The following is a 12,937-nucleotide window of genomic DNA, read 5'->3' on the forward strand; positions in this document are numbered from 1 at the left end:
AAATTCGATCTTTCGATTCTAAATCCTATTAGCATGATTTAATCAAACAATTGATCAGATTGCAAAGATTAACAATATAAACCTAATCAACTAGAAATATCAATGAATAGTCAAACCATCAACAATAATAATAAGGATTCATAATATAAACAAGGATTCCCAAACCCTAGAAAGCGAACTACTCAATCATGAAACGAACAATGAAAATCAAATCTAAGAATGAAAACATAATTAAAAGCAACAAATAAAATAAAGAGAAAAATCAATTATACCTCAAAGGATTACATTGATGGAGTATGTAGAAAAACTAGGGTTCATGAAAAAGAGAAGAGAGAAAAGAAACATGAAAATGAAATTCTAAGGAAATAATAACATGAAGGAAAATAAAAGCATTCCCTTGAGTATTTATATGCTCCTATTTTCTAAAATAAAATAAATAAATAAATAAATAAGAAAATAAAGATGGAAGTCGTCAATGATTGGTCGATGGAAGATGACGTGGCAATGAAACCCGAGCGCGATCGAGCCATCCAAGAGACGCGAAGTGTAGCACGACGGGGCAGCATTGTAGGCGTGTAGTAGGCACATCTCTCGCTGTAGGCGGGCGATCCCTTGCTGGGCAAGCTAATGTGCGTGCGTGTCGAGAATGGTAGAGGGGAGCGCGAGATCCCTCGCTGGGCCGATCGAGCGCTAGCTGGGGGGTTGATGCGCGAGACGAAGGCTGTGCGGGCATCCTCACTGATGGCGAGGCATCGCTCGCTGGCTGCTGGTGCGCGGTGAGTTGGTGTGGGCAGCAAGGGGACTAGCGCAAGGGACATCCCTCGCTGGAGGCGAGTGATCCCTCGCTGCATAGTTGGGCGAAGCGTTTATGTCATAACTCTTGTTCTACAATGCCTCTAGGGACGTGTGACCTATCGTTGGAAAGCTCTTTAACTCTATTTTCTAGCCCAATCAAAATTATCTCATTCCGATATATAGAACTTGAGATATCATCAAAAGAGTGAACGCTTGTCCGTTTTTATGCTTAGAAAAATAACGTTTAGCTTCGTTGTTGACTCAAAATTATTCATAGAGACATGTAATGATCCTCAAGTCAACATCCCATCCGTTCATCATCCAAATCAACTTTGAACACTCCGAAAGCATCCAAATGATCGTAAAATCACCTGAAATATTAAAGAAAACACGAACGAGGTGTAATAGAGTACAATAATGACCACTTATGCAAATGCGACTCTAAATGCAACTAAAATGAGACGAATGCCTAGAAATGAAACCTAAATGCGCCTAAAATACCCTATACAAATATGATTCATCAATAAAATAGAACGCGGTGATCAATCCGGTCCCAGAAAAATCCATAGGCTACAACCATGAACCCCCAACTCCTGATTGTCCGTCACTTCAAACGTGCACAGTCTAAAGCTATTGCTATTCAGTTTCACTTTACATGATTTACCAATTAATACTTTGTTATGACTCGTCAATCACATAAATCATACAATCAACAAGTATTCACAACTGTTTTTATCTTGGAATTAAGTAAGCGATCACAAAGTTATCAATCAAGAACTCATTCCAATTAATTCAACCTTTCCTTTAACAATTGTTAACCACCTTTATATAGGTGTAAAGTATCAACTTACGAAACAAGGTCCTCGACCCTTATAAAGTAGTGAAATGCTAAAAGGGAACAACGATCAATTGATCTAAACCAATATATAAAATAATATATAAAAAGTTCCCAACTGACATGCTTGCAACAATCATCCATTCTAACATGTTATAATTCTCATAATAAAGTTCTATGATCAACGCATTCATTCAACGACATTGAACATGAAATTTCAACATAAGCCAGTTCATAATTACATTCAACATAGTTTCAACAATAGGACACATCCACAAACACACAGGTATGTACGTACCTTGTGTAAACAAATTAATAGGCCACTTTAACGATTTCAAAAGTCCCCTACAGAGAATTCTCCGCCTAAAACAACCAATAAAGATTCCCAATTAACTTCCAATAATTCACAACAATAATAAAGTATTCTAAATACATCCTAAACATATTTAGAACCTTCCTCACACTCAAAAATTGGATATTTAATCTCCTAGCATAATAATTATTGAATTAATGATTGAAATTCATTAAAAACTCTATAAAACATCTTTAAATATCCAGCGATATAAAATCGTTTAAAGCTTTACGAAAATAAAATTATCATGCTTAGAACATAAAAATAATAGTTTTGACAATTCCTAATCATTCTATCATGATTTAAAACCATTAAAACTTAAAGTTCATGCCTTAAATAATTCAAATTCTTGTTTCAATCAAAATATGTAATCTGAAATTTAATAATTCAATTATGTAAAACATATAAATCTGAAATTCGTAATTGAATTATAAAAACTATATATTTAATTCAAGAAGACATTAATTAAATTAATAAAAAATTAATTAGTTTTAAGGGTTTAAGAATTAACCAAATAAGGAAGAGAGTGAAGAGAAAGGGCGCCGGATGGGCAGGGCAGCAGCGGGGGGCAAGGAGGTGCGGCGCGGGTGCAGGAGTGCGGCGCGGCACGGCTGTCAGGTGGCAGCGACGGTGGTGGTTGTGCTGATGGTGAAGCAAGCAAAGAAGAAATGGAAGGGGAATTGACGTGGGGAGGGAGAGCAAGAAACATCGAGCCTGACTGTGAAGCAGCGGCGACTGGTGCGGTGTTCGACGGGGTAGGTGGTCGGCGGCCGCTACGGCACTAGTCTGTAGTGGCGGAGCAGCAAGGTGGCTGGGCTTGCGAGAGAAACAAGCAAAACAGAACCAACGATTAAGGAGAGAAAAACGAAAGAGAGAAAGAAGGAAACACGAGGGGGAGAAGGTGAGGAGTTACCGGACGACGGAGGGGCGGCAGGAACGCCGGTGGTGGTGGCTCGACGGCGGCGGCGCACAAGCAAGCAAGGAGAGTGTTTGGGTTTGAGCATATTCACGTGAAAGGAGGAAGGAAAAAATGAACGTACGTAGTTTTGTTTTTGGGTTTGTGAGTTGAGAGGTGAGAGAATAAGGTTTGGGGTTTTATTTACTTGTGGGATTTACTAATTGGGCAAGGATTTATAATTGTGTTTTAATGTTTGAATCCGAAACAGATTAGGATTGTTTTCCAAATTCAAACGTGTTTTCGTAATTAAAATTCTTTTCAAAATAAGATTCTTAAAATTATTTTTGATTGCATAAATCGGTTAAATATTTAGAATGTAACTAAATTAAATAAATATACGTTAATTATATATTTCTTAATAAAATTTGTAAATTCTATTTAAATATAATTAACTATACGTTAAAATATATTAATAACATTTATAAATTTACGGGGATTACAATATGAGATTACGATTAAGTCTCAAAATATACCTTACCACTCGTAATTTTTTAGTACTCTCATCACGAGTCTTGATCTCAACCTCACCTATACTCTCAACCTTAACCTCTTCCCCATATGCAAGGTAACACACAACCCATCACTTTGTTTATAAGAAATAAACCACTCATTCCTACCACAAACATGTTTTGAGCATCCCGAATCCAAAATCCAACCCTCTTTTGTGTCTTTACTCTCCTCCACCATGACAACCATATCCTCATCAATAACAATTGTAGCAGCACCTCCAGCCCTTCCATTCCTCAACGCCATCAAGTCTTCCTTGTACCTAGAACACTTTGATTGAATGTGTCTAACCTCGTCAGTCGTCACAGTGCCAACACTTGATGTTAGGGTTTGTATTGCTCGCCTTCTTCTTGCTTTTTCATTTATTGCTACTACCCTCCGCTACCAATCCTGCTCTTCCATTGATTGATGACGATCCGCTTGCTTCATGAACCTCTCCGCCTCGAATAACGCCACCACAGTATCATCCAAAGCAATTGTTGTCTTTCCTACAAGTAAACTAGTTATCACAGAGTTATATCTTTTAGGGAGAGATGTCAACAATAAAATTGGCTTGTCCTCCTCCTCTATTTTCACATCTAAACTCGCCAATTGGGTGATGAAGCCATTAAACTTATTTAGATAATCTTGTAGTGCGATGTCTTCCTCCATCTCGAGTGAATAGAGGTCCTTCTTCAAGAATAACTTGTTGGCCAATGACTTAGATGCGTACATCTTAATCAATTTGTCCCACAACCCTTTTGGATTATTATTCTCTAAGACGTTGTACTTGATCTCCGGTGCAAGAGCCAATCTGATTGTACTAGTAGCCCGTAGTTGCATATCCTCCCACTTGTCCGTGTCCAACGAATCAGGTTTCTTATCTGCCAAAGTCTTGCGAAAACCTTGATGTATAAGAATATCCTTAATTATACTTTGCCACAATGAGAAATTCGTCTTCCCATCAAAATCTTCTACCTTATACTTGTTTCATAAATCATCCATGGCTAAAACCCAGCTCTTGACACCAGTTTGTTACAACCAAACGCGTGCCACAAACGATTAGGGAAAAATTCGTAAATACAATATAGAACAAATAGAAAGAAAAAAAACACAAGTGTTTGTGAGGAAAAGTTAGATTGCCTCCCCTCAAATATTATCGTATTATTAAGTTCCTGCAAAGTAACACAATAACCCCTCAATTGATGGTTCCTCTCACCAATGTATTTTTTCTCTTATTTTCTAGTTAGGCCTAAACCCCCTTTTATAGGCTAAACTAGAAACCTCTTCTACTTGAATTATACTTGCTCTCCAAGTCTAAATAATTCTAGATATTGTTACATACCAAAACATATCTAGTTTCCTAATTACAATTCTAATTAAACTAGGAAACCAAATTATTAACAAACTAAATAATATGTCAAACCCAAAAGAATTGTATAGTTTCCTAACAAGGAGATTGAGGCGTTCGTCGATGGCAACGTGCCCCAAGATCAGGAGGAGGAGGCTCCAACTAAGCAAGCTTAGTTGTAATAGTTGTAGTTATTTTAGTTTCAACTGACTATGATTTCTTTTGGTTTTTTGATGTTTTTACTCGTCGTCGAAGGCGACGGCGAGGTGTTTGAACATTTTTCTTTTGGTAAAGCTTTGCCGTATGTACTGGTGACAGTTTGGAATAAATTTGTAGCCCTAGAGGTCGCGCGTTTCGATGTTTATATGAATGGGTGCTTTGTGTTTATTTTTCTTGCATGTACTTGGCTAAAAGAAAGGTGTTGTGTGGATTTCTATGTTTCGTGCGTTTTCGTTGTCGTACGCAGTGTTATAGATGTCACCTCTAGGGTACTCAAAGTTCGAAGTATGTGCACATAAACATAGTACCTGCGTTGTTAAATGGTCGCGCTTTGTGGCGACGCGTCGTTGTTGGGATCCAATAAGTTTAATGGTCATGACCATATTGACGTGGCATTATTTGGTGTAGTCGTCGTTTGTTGATGACGCATGCCTTTGTCGATCGTTGTTCCTGCAAGGCAAACATTGGTCACTAGAAGAATAGGCGGTCGGGGGTGCCAACGGCCCTCCGATGCCTAAGTCAGTAATAGTTGAGAAAAAATGGAAAGCTATAAAGTATGTAAAAAAAGAGTAATGAAATGAAAGCGATAAAACTGATAAAATTGTGAACGACGAAAGCTTCAAAAGTGATAGAGTTTAAGGTTGGTGGTGTTCCATCTTCGAGGGACCAACTTTTCATCCTTAGTGGCAAGTCTGTATGCTCCTTTGCCGATTATCTTGTCGATCAGGTATGGTCCTTCCCAAGCTGGTGTCAGGTTACTTGCATTTGATTCCCTAGTGTTCTGAAACACTTTGTGCAGTACCCAGTCGCCCTGTTTGAAGATATTTTCCTTGACGTTCTTGTTGAAACACTTCGCGACGATCTGTTGTTAAGACGTCATCCTTATCAATGCTTCTTCTCTAAGTTCTTCTGTGTCGTCGAGGTTCTCCCTTAGCTCCACGTCGTTCTACTCCTGTGTCATCAACCCGTGTCTCGCACTGGGCAATTTCACTTCCGGGGGTAGTACTGCTTCACACCCATAGACAAGTGAGAAAGGCATCTGCCCCGTCGCCGTCCTAGGTGTCGTCCTATTGGCCCATAGGATGGAGGGAAATTCCTCTTCCCAACGCCCCTTCTTTATATCTAGTCGCTTCTTTAACGACCCGGCGACCGTCTTGTTGCTCGACTTTGCTTTACCGTTTTCTTGGGGGTACTTGGCGTTGATGTTTTCAGCTCGATGTTCCACGTTTTGCAGAAAGCTATCATCTTGTCGCTTATGAATTTGGATCCGTTGTCGCATACGATTTCTGATGGTACACCAAACCTACATATTATGTTATTCCAGATAAACAAGCAAACTTCTTCGTCTCTTACTTGTTAGTATTCACCTGCTTCTATCCACTTAGAAAAGTAATATGTTAGTGCTAACATAAAGACCTTTTGTCCTAAGGCGACGGGCAGTTTTCCAACGATATCCATTCCCCATTTCATGAAAGGGCAAGGTGTCAAAGTGGGATGTAGTAATTCAGATGGTTTGTGTATCATACTTGCGTGCCTTTGGAATTTATCGCACTTGGCGACGTAGCTCATGGCGTCTTTGAACATTGTCGACCAGTAGTACCCGTTCCTCTTGACTTTGATTGATAGAGTTCGATCGCCTTCGTGACTTCCAAATTATCCTTCGTGGTATTGTTGGAGTAGCCCTTCCCATTCTGCTTTGTCTGTGCATCTCATCATCGTTCCGTTGGCCGATTTCTTAAAAAGGACACCCTGCAAAATAGCATAGCGTGAAGCTTTAAATAGGATGTTTCCGGCTTCGAGCTTGTCGTTAGGAAGGGTTTCATGGAGGAGGTAATCGGGGATGGATTTTGTCCAACTTTCTGTGTTTGTGGTTGTTATGACGAGGTTGTTGTCTGGTGGATTTTCTTTATCAATAGTTGGCGACAACAGGTGTACTAAGGGTATGGTTGACAAGGGTGACTTTCTCAGCGTTGATCCTAGGTTTGCGAGTGCGTTGGCTTGTGTGTTTTTGTCTCTTGGGACTTGTTTTATGGAAAATGGGTTGAATTTTGTGGTTTCCTTTTTTGCTGCTTCAAGGTATAGGGTCATTTTGAGGTCTTTGGCTTCATAGTCTCCATTTCGTTGACGATCAATTGGGAATCTCTGAAAATGTTAAGTCTTGTCGCTCCTAGGTTCTCTGCTAGTGTCATTCCAGCGATCAGCGCCTCGTAATCTGCTTCATTATTTGTCGCCCTGAAGTCGCAACATATGGCATGTGATATCATGTCCCCTTGTGGTGGTTTCAGCATGACGCCTAACCCTGCTCCACCTTTGTTTAAAGATTCGTCGACGAATAGTGTTCATGCTCCACCTTTGTCTACGTTGTTGATGTGTTCTACTTCGTCTTTGGTACCTTTTCCAAGTCGGGGATGAAGTCGGCCACAAGTTCAACTAGTGCTTGCGACTTCACTGATGTCCTTGGCTGGTATTTGATGTCGAATCCTCCCAACGCCATCGTCCATTTTTCCATGCGACCTGTAAGTTCTGGCCTACGCATCACAAACTTATTGGGGGTGGTTAGTCATCACCGGCCACCATTTGGTGGGTTTCAAAGTAATGCCTTAGCTTCTTGGCAGCAGTGACGAGTGCTAAAACGAGTTTTTCTAGAGAAGAGTAATTGGTCTCTGCGTCTAACAGAGACTTACTAATTTAGTAGATGGGTAGCTGATGTGTCTCATTTTCTCGGGCTAGCACTGCGTTCACTGCTACTGGACTGACGGCAAGGTAAAGTTGTAAGACTTCCCCTTCCTTTGGCTTGGACATGAGGGGTAATGGCATCAAGTATTTTTTAAGATTTTGCAAAGCCTCTTCGTGGTCGTCAGACCAGACGAATCCTTTATTTTTCCGCAAGACATCATAAAATAGTCGACATTTGTATGACGACCTCGAGATGAAACGATTTAATGTTGCCACTCGTCTTATCAAGCGTTGTACCTCTTTTATGTTTCTTGGTGACTGAATGTTGATGATCGCTCGTACTTGGTCTGGGCTTGCTTCGATTCCTCGTTAGGTGACGATGTAGCCCAAGAACTTTCCTACAGACACTCCAAAAGAACATTTAGTAAGGTTTAGTTTCATATCGTATTTCCTTAATATTTAAAAGGATGGGCGTAGGTGTTCCACGTGGTCGCCTGCTTTCTTCGATTTCACCAACATGTTGTCAATGTAAACTTCCATCGTGTCTCCAAGCTTATCTTTGAACATCTTGTTGACCAGTCGCTAGTACGTCGCACTGCATTCTTAAGACCAAAAGGCATGACTTTATAACAATATATTCCTCTGTCTGTTACAAAAGCTGTTTTTTCTTGATCCTCTGGGTGCAAGAGGATCTGATTATATCCAGAATAAACGTCCATAAATGTCAGCAATTCGTGACCGGTTGTGGCGTCCACCATGGCGTCCATGTGCGGCAAAGGAAAGGGATCCTTGGGGCATGCTTTGTTGATGTCGGTGAAGTCTATGCAAACCCTCCACTTATCGTTCTTTTTAATGACGACGACTAGTGGTGTTCATGGGTGGTTAACCGTCCCGAATCTTGATTCGATTTGGTAACCGAAATTTTCGATTCGGCATTTTCATGAACCGTAACCGTACTGTTTAAACCGGTTACCGTGTAAACGGTTAACCGCGGTTTCGGTACAGTTACACGGTTAACCATAAACCGATATTCAATTTTTTATTTCTATTTTGGATCTCATTTATCGAATTATTTTTTATACAAGAAATAACATTTTTAAATAGAAGATCAAGTAAAACAAAAATAAGTCCAAACAATGTCAAAAATTACACAAGTTCATATGTTCGAACAAAATTACGAAGTCACGTACTAATTTTTGCAATAATGAACTCATGGGCTAAGTGCCTAAGAATTAAGTACCTAATTGAGCTAGCAGCGCACAAAACTACTTTACTTATAATTTAGTGATTTTGTCACCTCCAACTAAATTAAATTGAATAAGTTTTTTTAAAAAAAATTCAGTTTTTTCGGTTAATCGTTTTGTCAAAATTTATAACCGTAACTGACCCGTTTAAACGATAATTTTGTCGATTCAGTTACCGTAACCACTTATGTTATTTTTTCGGTTCGGTTTACCGCCCGTTTAGTCCGATTTTTTCTATTTTCGGTACGGTTCGCGGTTACGGTTTTTTATGAGCACCCCTAACGACGACTACATTTGCTAACCAATCCGGATGCTTGAGTTCTCGAATCTTCCATGTCTCGATCAATTCCTAGACCTCTTCATCTATGATCTTGTTTGTTTCGGGTGCGAACTTTCGTCACTTATGCTTGGCTGGTTTGAAGTTGGGGTCGACGTCGAGCTTATGGATGATGACGTGTGGGTTGATTCCTGTCATATCTTCGTGCGACCAGGCGAAGTAGTCCAGGTTTTCTCTTAGGAACGCCACTATCTGACTTCTGATGTCGTGAGGGAGCGACGCTCCGATCCTTACGACCTAATCTGGCTTAGCTGGGTATGACACAATCTCGTCAATCTGTTGGTCGTCTGGATCATCTGTTGTCGACCCTTGCTGTAATTGCTAGATGGATGACTTTGATGGCTTAAGTGCAGTCTCGTAGCAGCGTTCGGCCTCGCGTTGTTGTCCTTTGATTTCCATGACTCCCCACTTGGTAGGGAATTTGATTGATTGGTGGTAGGTGGATGGAACTGCTTTCATCTTGTGGATCCAGGGCTTTCCCAAAATGACGTTGTATGCTGATGGGCAGTCTACAACGTTGAATTTGGTCATCATGTTGACGTCTTCTGCGTACCTGGGAAGGATATCTTCCCTACTGTGCGCATCGACTCTCCACTGAACCCTACCAAAATTGTTGACCTCTTGACTATGATCTTCTTGGCGATCCCCATCTCCTGTAGAGCTTCGAGAAACAACACATTTGCGGAACTTTCAATTTCGATCAATATCCTTTTGATCTGAGCGTTTCCGATGGGGAGTGATATCACCAATCCGTCGTGATGCTCCTGGTGTGCGTAGACTGAATCTGAGTCGTCAAAGGTGATTGACATAGTTGTAAGGCATTTGTCGAGTGCGATCTCATCCTCGTTCTGCCCCTCTTTGACGGCTCTAGGTTCTCCTCTTTTTATCCTTTTAGCTGCATATGAGGTTAGTCCACAAATATCTGAGCCACTGGAAATAACATTTACCACTTTATTATACTGCAGTGATTCCGGTCGGTCGCTAATAGGCGTTGGGTTGGCCTGGTTGGTCTTTTCCTTGTTGTAGGCCTCCTTCCCTTTGTCTCTTAGCAGCTTCGTTAAGAGCCCCCGCGTCAACAGATATGCAAGCTCCTTTTTGAGGGAGATGCAATCCTCGGTTCTGTGGTCGTTGTCGCGGTGGAACTCACACCATTTGCTCATGTTCTTCATGGAGTCTGGCTTATCGCTCTTTCTGGGCCACCTGACGTTCCCACCAACGTTTTGAAGAGCGTGACGACGCCTCTGATGTTGACTTTGAAACTGTGCTCTGAGATGTCTGGGTAGTCGGCCTACTCATTCCTGTAACCATTGTTAGTATCATCATATTGATTGACATTTTGTACCTAGTTTTGGCGATTCTATGGTTGGTGTCGCCAATTGTTGTTCCTCTGGGTGTACAATCTTCTGTCGTTGTTGCCCCCTGCTGGTCGTGGTGCTGATGCCCGGATTGCTTCATCATCCTCCAGGCGCATTTGGGTGCAAGCTCTGGACCTAATCTCTTCGAACATTGCACAAGCACATTTGGTGATTTCCCGGTACAACTCCGAATTAGGGAAGAGACCTCTTTTGAAGGCTTTAATAGCTGTCTTGACATCACAGTTTTTAATAATAATTTTTTTCACAATTAAATCGACTGAAATAATTACGTACCGACTCGGTGGGATCTTGGACCAACCAATAAAGGTCACTAGTTTGCTACCCTAGCTGACGACTGCTGGTAAAAGGCATTGATCAGGTCGGCGAGGAAGGCAACATATCCAAGGGTGGTATTGGTATTCATAAGCCATTCTAGCGTTGGACCAGTGAAGGTACTTCCGAATGATTTGCACATGACAAGTTCGACTATGTCTCATGGGATACCGATCTGCCACATCCGCTGCTTGTAGACGTTGACGTGGTGGTATGGGTCAGACGTTCCATCATAAAGGGTGGTCCAGACGGGGATCCTCAATTGGTGTGAGATTGTCACTCTGGCGATCTCCTTGCAGAAGGGTGATGCAGCATACTCGTTGGTCGGCTCGGTCTCCACCGATGTTGGTGCCCCCGGCAGTAGGACATCAGCTTCAGCATCAGCGAACTCTGTTTCTCCAGGAACTTCAGGCGACGGGTTAAGGGGTCAGGGATCCCACCATCTCCTACTATCTCTTCTTCGTCGAATGCGGTCACTTCTTCTTCGTCGCCGAACTCGAACATCAGCTAATGGGCTCTTCTGTTGGATTTGAAGCGATACTTGTACTTCGAGATTTTTGCAGATTCTAGCTCCTTTTGGAGGTTCTCAACAGAAGCTTTAGAGGACACATTTTCTGAAGCGAGCCTCTCTTTCTCTGCTTTTTGCTGAGCCAGCTCTGCTTGGGCCTTGACATAGGCGGTCCGGATCTCCTCGAGTGTCATATCTCCGGAAGACATTTTTGGAAAGGATTATTTTCTTTGAGAGAATTTTTGAAGGAAACCTAGTTAATGTCCCTGCAGACGGCGCCAAACTGTTTATGCCAAATTTCGTCTAACAGCCAGCACTTGGCTTAGGTCAACACTAGCTAGGTAAAAGATAAAGAAAGCGAGAAAAAGAGAAACGACACAAGGAAATGGTGACGCGGAAAACCAAGGAGTAGGGAGAAAAACCTACGGGTAACGATGAGGCTACCAATCCACTATAATACCTAAGAATAATCTAAGTAAAAAGGAAATAATACGCGATAATCAAAATACAATGATTGCTTATCAATTGCTAGAATGCTTAAGTGAACGTGTCCTACTGCTACGCTTGGCTTCGTCTTCTTATAGCACTAGGGAAACGGCTAGATTGGTTTAGTCATCTGAAACATATTTTCGTGGGTGTTATGTATTGGACTTACTTGAGAGAATTGGTGGATTTTTTTCCCAAGCTTGCCTAACTTACAGATTCTGACTATAAGGATAAATAAGTGTAGTGATTATCTATCTTTTTGTAATGAAATCGGAACTTTTTTTAGAGCTTGTTTTGAAAAATTGTAATTGCATCGCTCGAAGAAGAAATTACAATTTTGATTTATAATCCTGTTTCCTGATGGAAGAGAAACGATCTTAATATTAGTGTTTTACAATGGATTTCGTAGTTATTTGTCCTCCACAGACCCTACTAAACTGAAATGGGTGGGATTTGGGTCGGGTGGAGCATCACCCGCATCTATCACCCGCTTCTATCCGTTCCACCCGGTCCATCCGTCACCCGCTTTATTCATCACCCGCATTCCGTCCATCCATCACCCGCGGGTGAACCGGGTGGATCAGGTGATATTCGAGTGAAAATTATTAACTTTTAAAAATTCACCATCTAATAATATGCATAATAATTAACGAAAAGAAAAAGGTTACATACCTTCACTTATTTCCAAAACATATAATTAATTCTTATCACGCATAACTTATAACAACAAAGAAAATTAAATAAGCACTAACTTTAATACATAATAGATTTATACACATTTTATGTTTAAATATTAATATAAATACTATATTTAAAATAAATGGGTGACGGTTCGGGTGATAAACGGGTGATGGATAAAAACATCACCCGCATCCGACCCGCATCCATCACCCGCTTCACCCATCACTCGCTTTTCATCCATTTAATTCGGGTTTTCACCCATTTAATTATAATGGATGACCGAATTAATGGATCATCCACTGGATATTTTCATCCCTATAC

General features: G+C 40.9%; 1 long non-coding RNA gene across 1 annotated transcript; it reads right to left on the minus strand.

Moving 5' to 3' along the window:
- Positions 1–237: 237 nt before the first annotated feature.
- Positions 238–11,145, minus strand: LOC130462424 (uncharacterized). Its single transcript, XR_008922607.1, has 3 exons — positions 5,305–11,145; positions 1,929–1,993; positions 238–1,166 (listed from the first exon to the last, which is right to left on the minus strand). It is a non-coding gene; the product is annotated as an uncharacterized lncRNA (long non-coding RNA).
- Between the last annotated feature and the right edge of the window lie 1,792 nt (positions 11,146–12,937).

The sequence above is a fragment of the Spinacia oleracea genome, chromosome 6 (assembly GCF_020520425.1).
Source record: "Spinacia oleracea cultivar Varoflay chromosome 6, BTI_SOV_V1, whole genome shotgun sequence".
Classification (NCBI taxonomy): domain Eukaryota; kingdom Viridiplantae; phylum Streptophyta; class Magnoliopsida; order Caryophyllales; family Amaranthaceae; genus Spinacia; species Spinacia oleracea.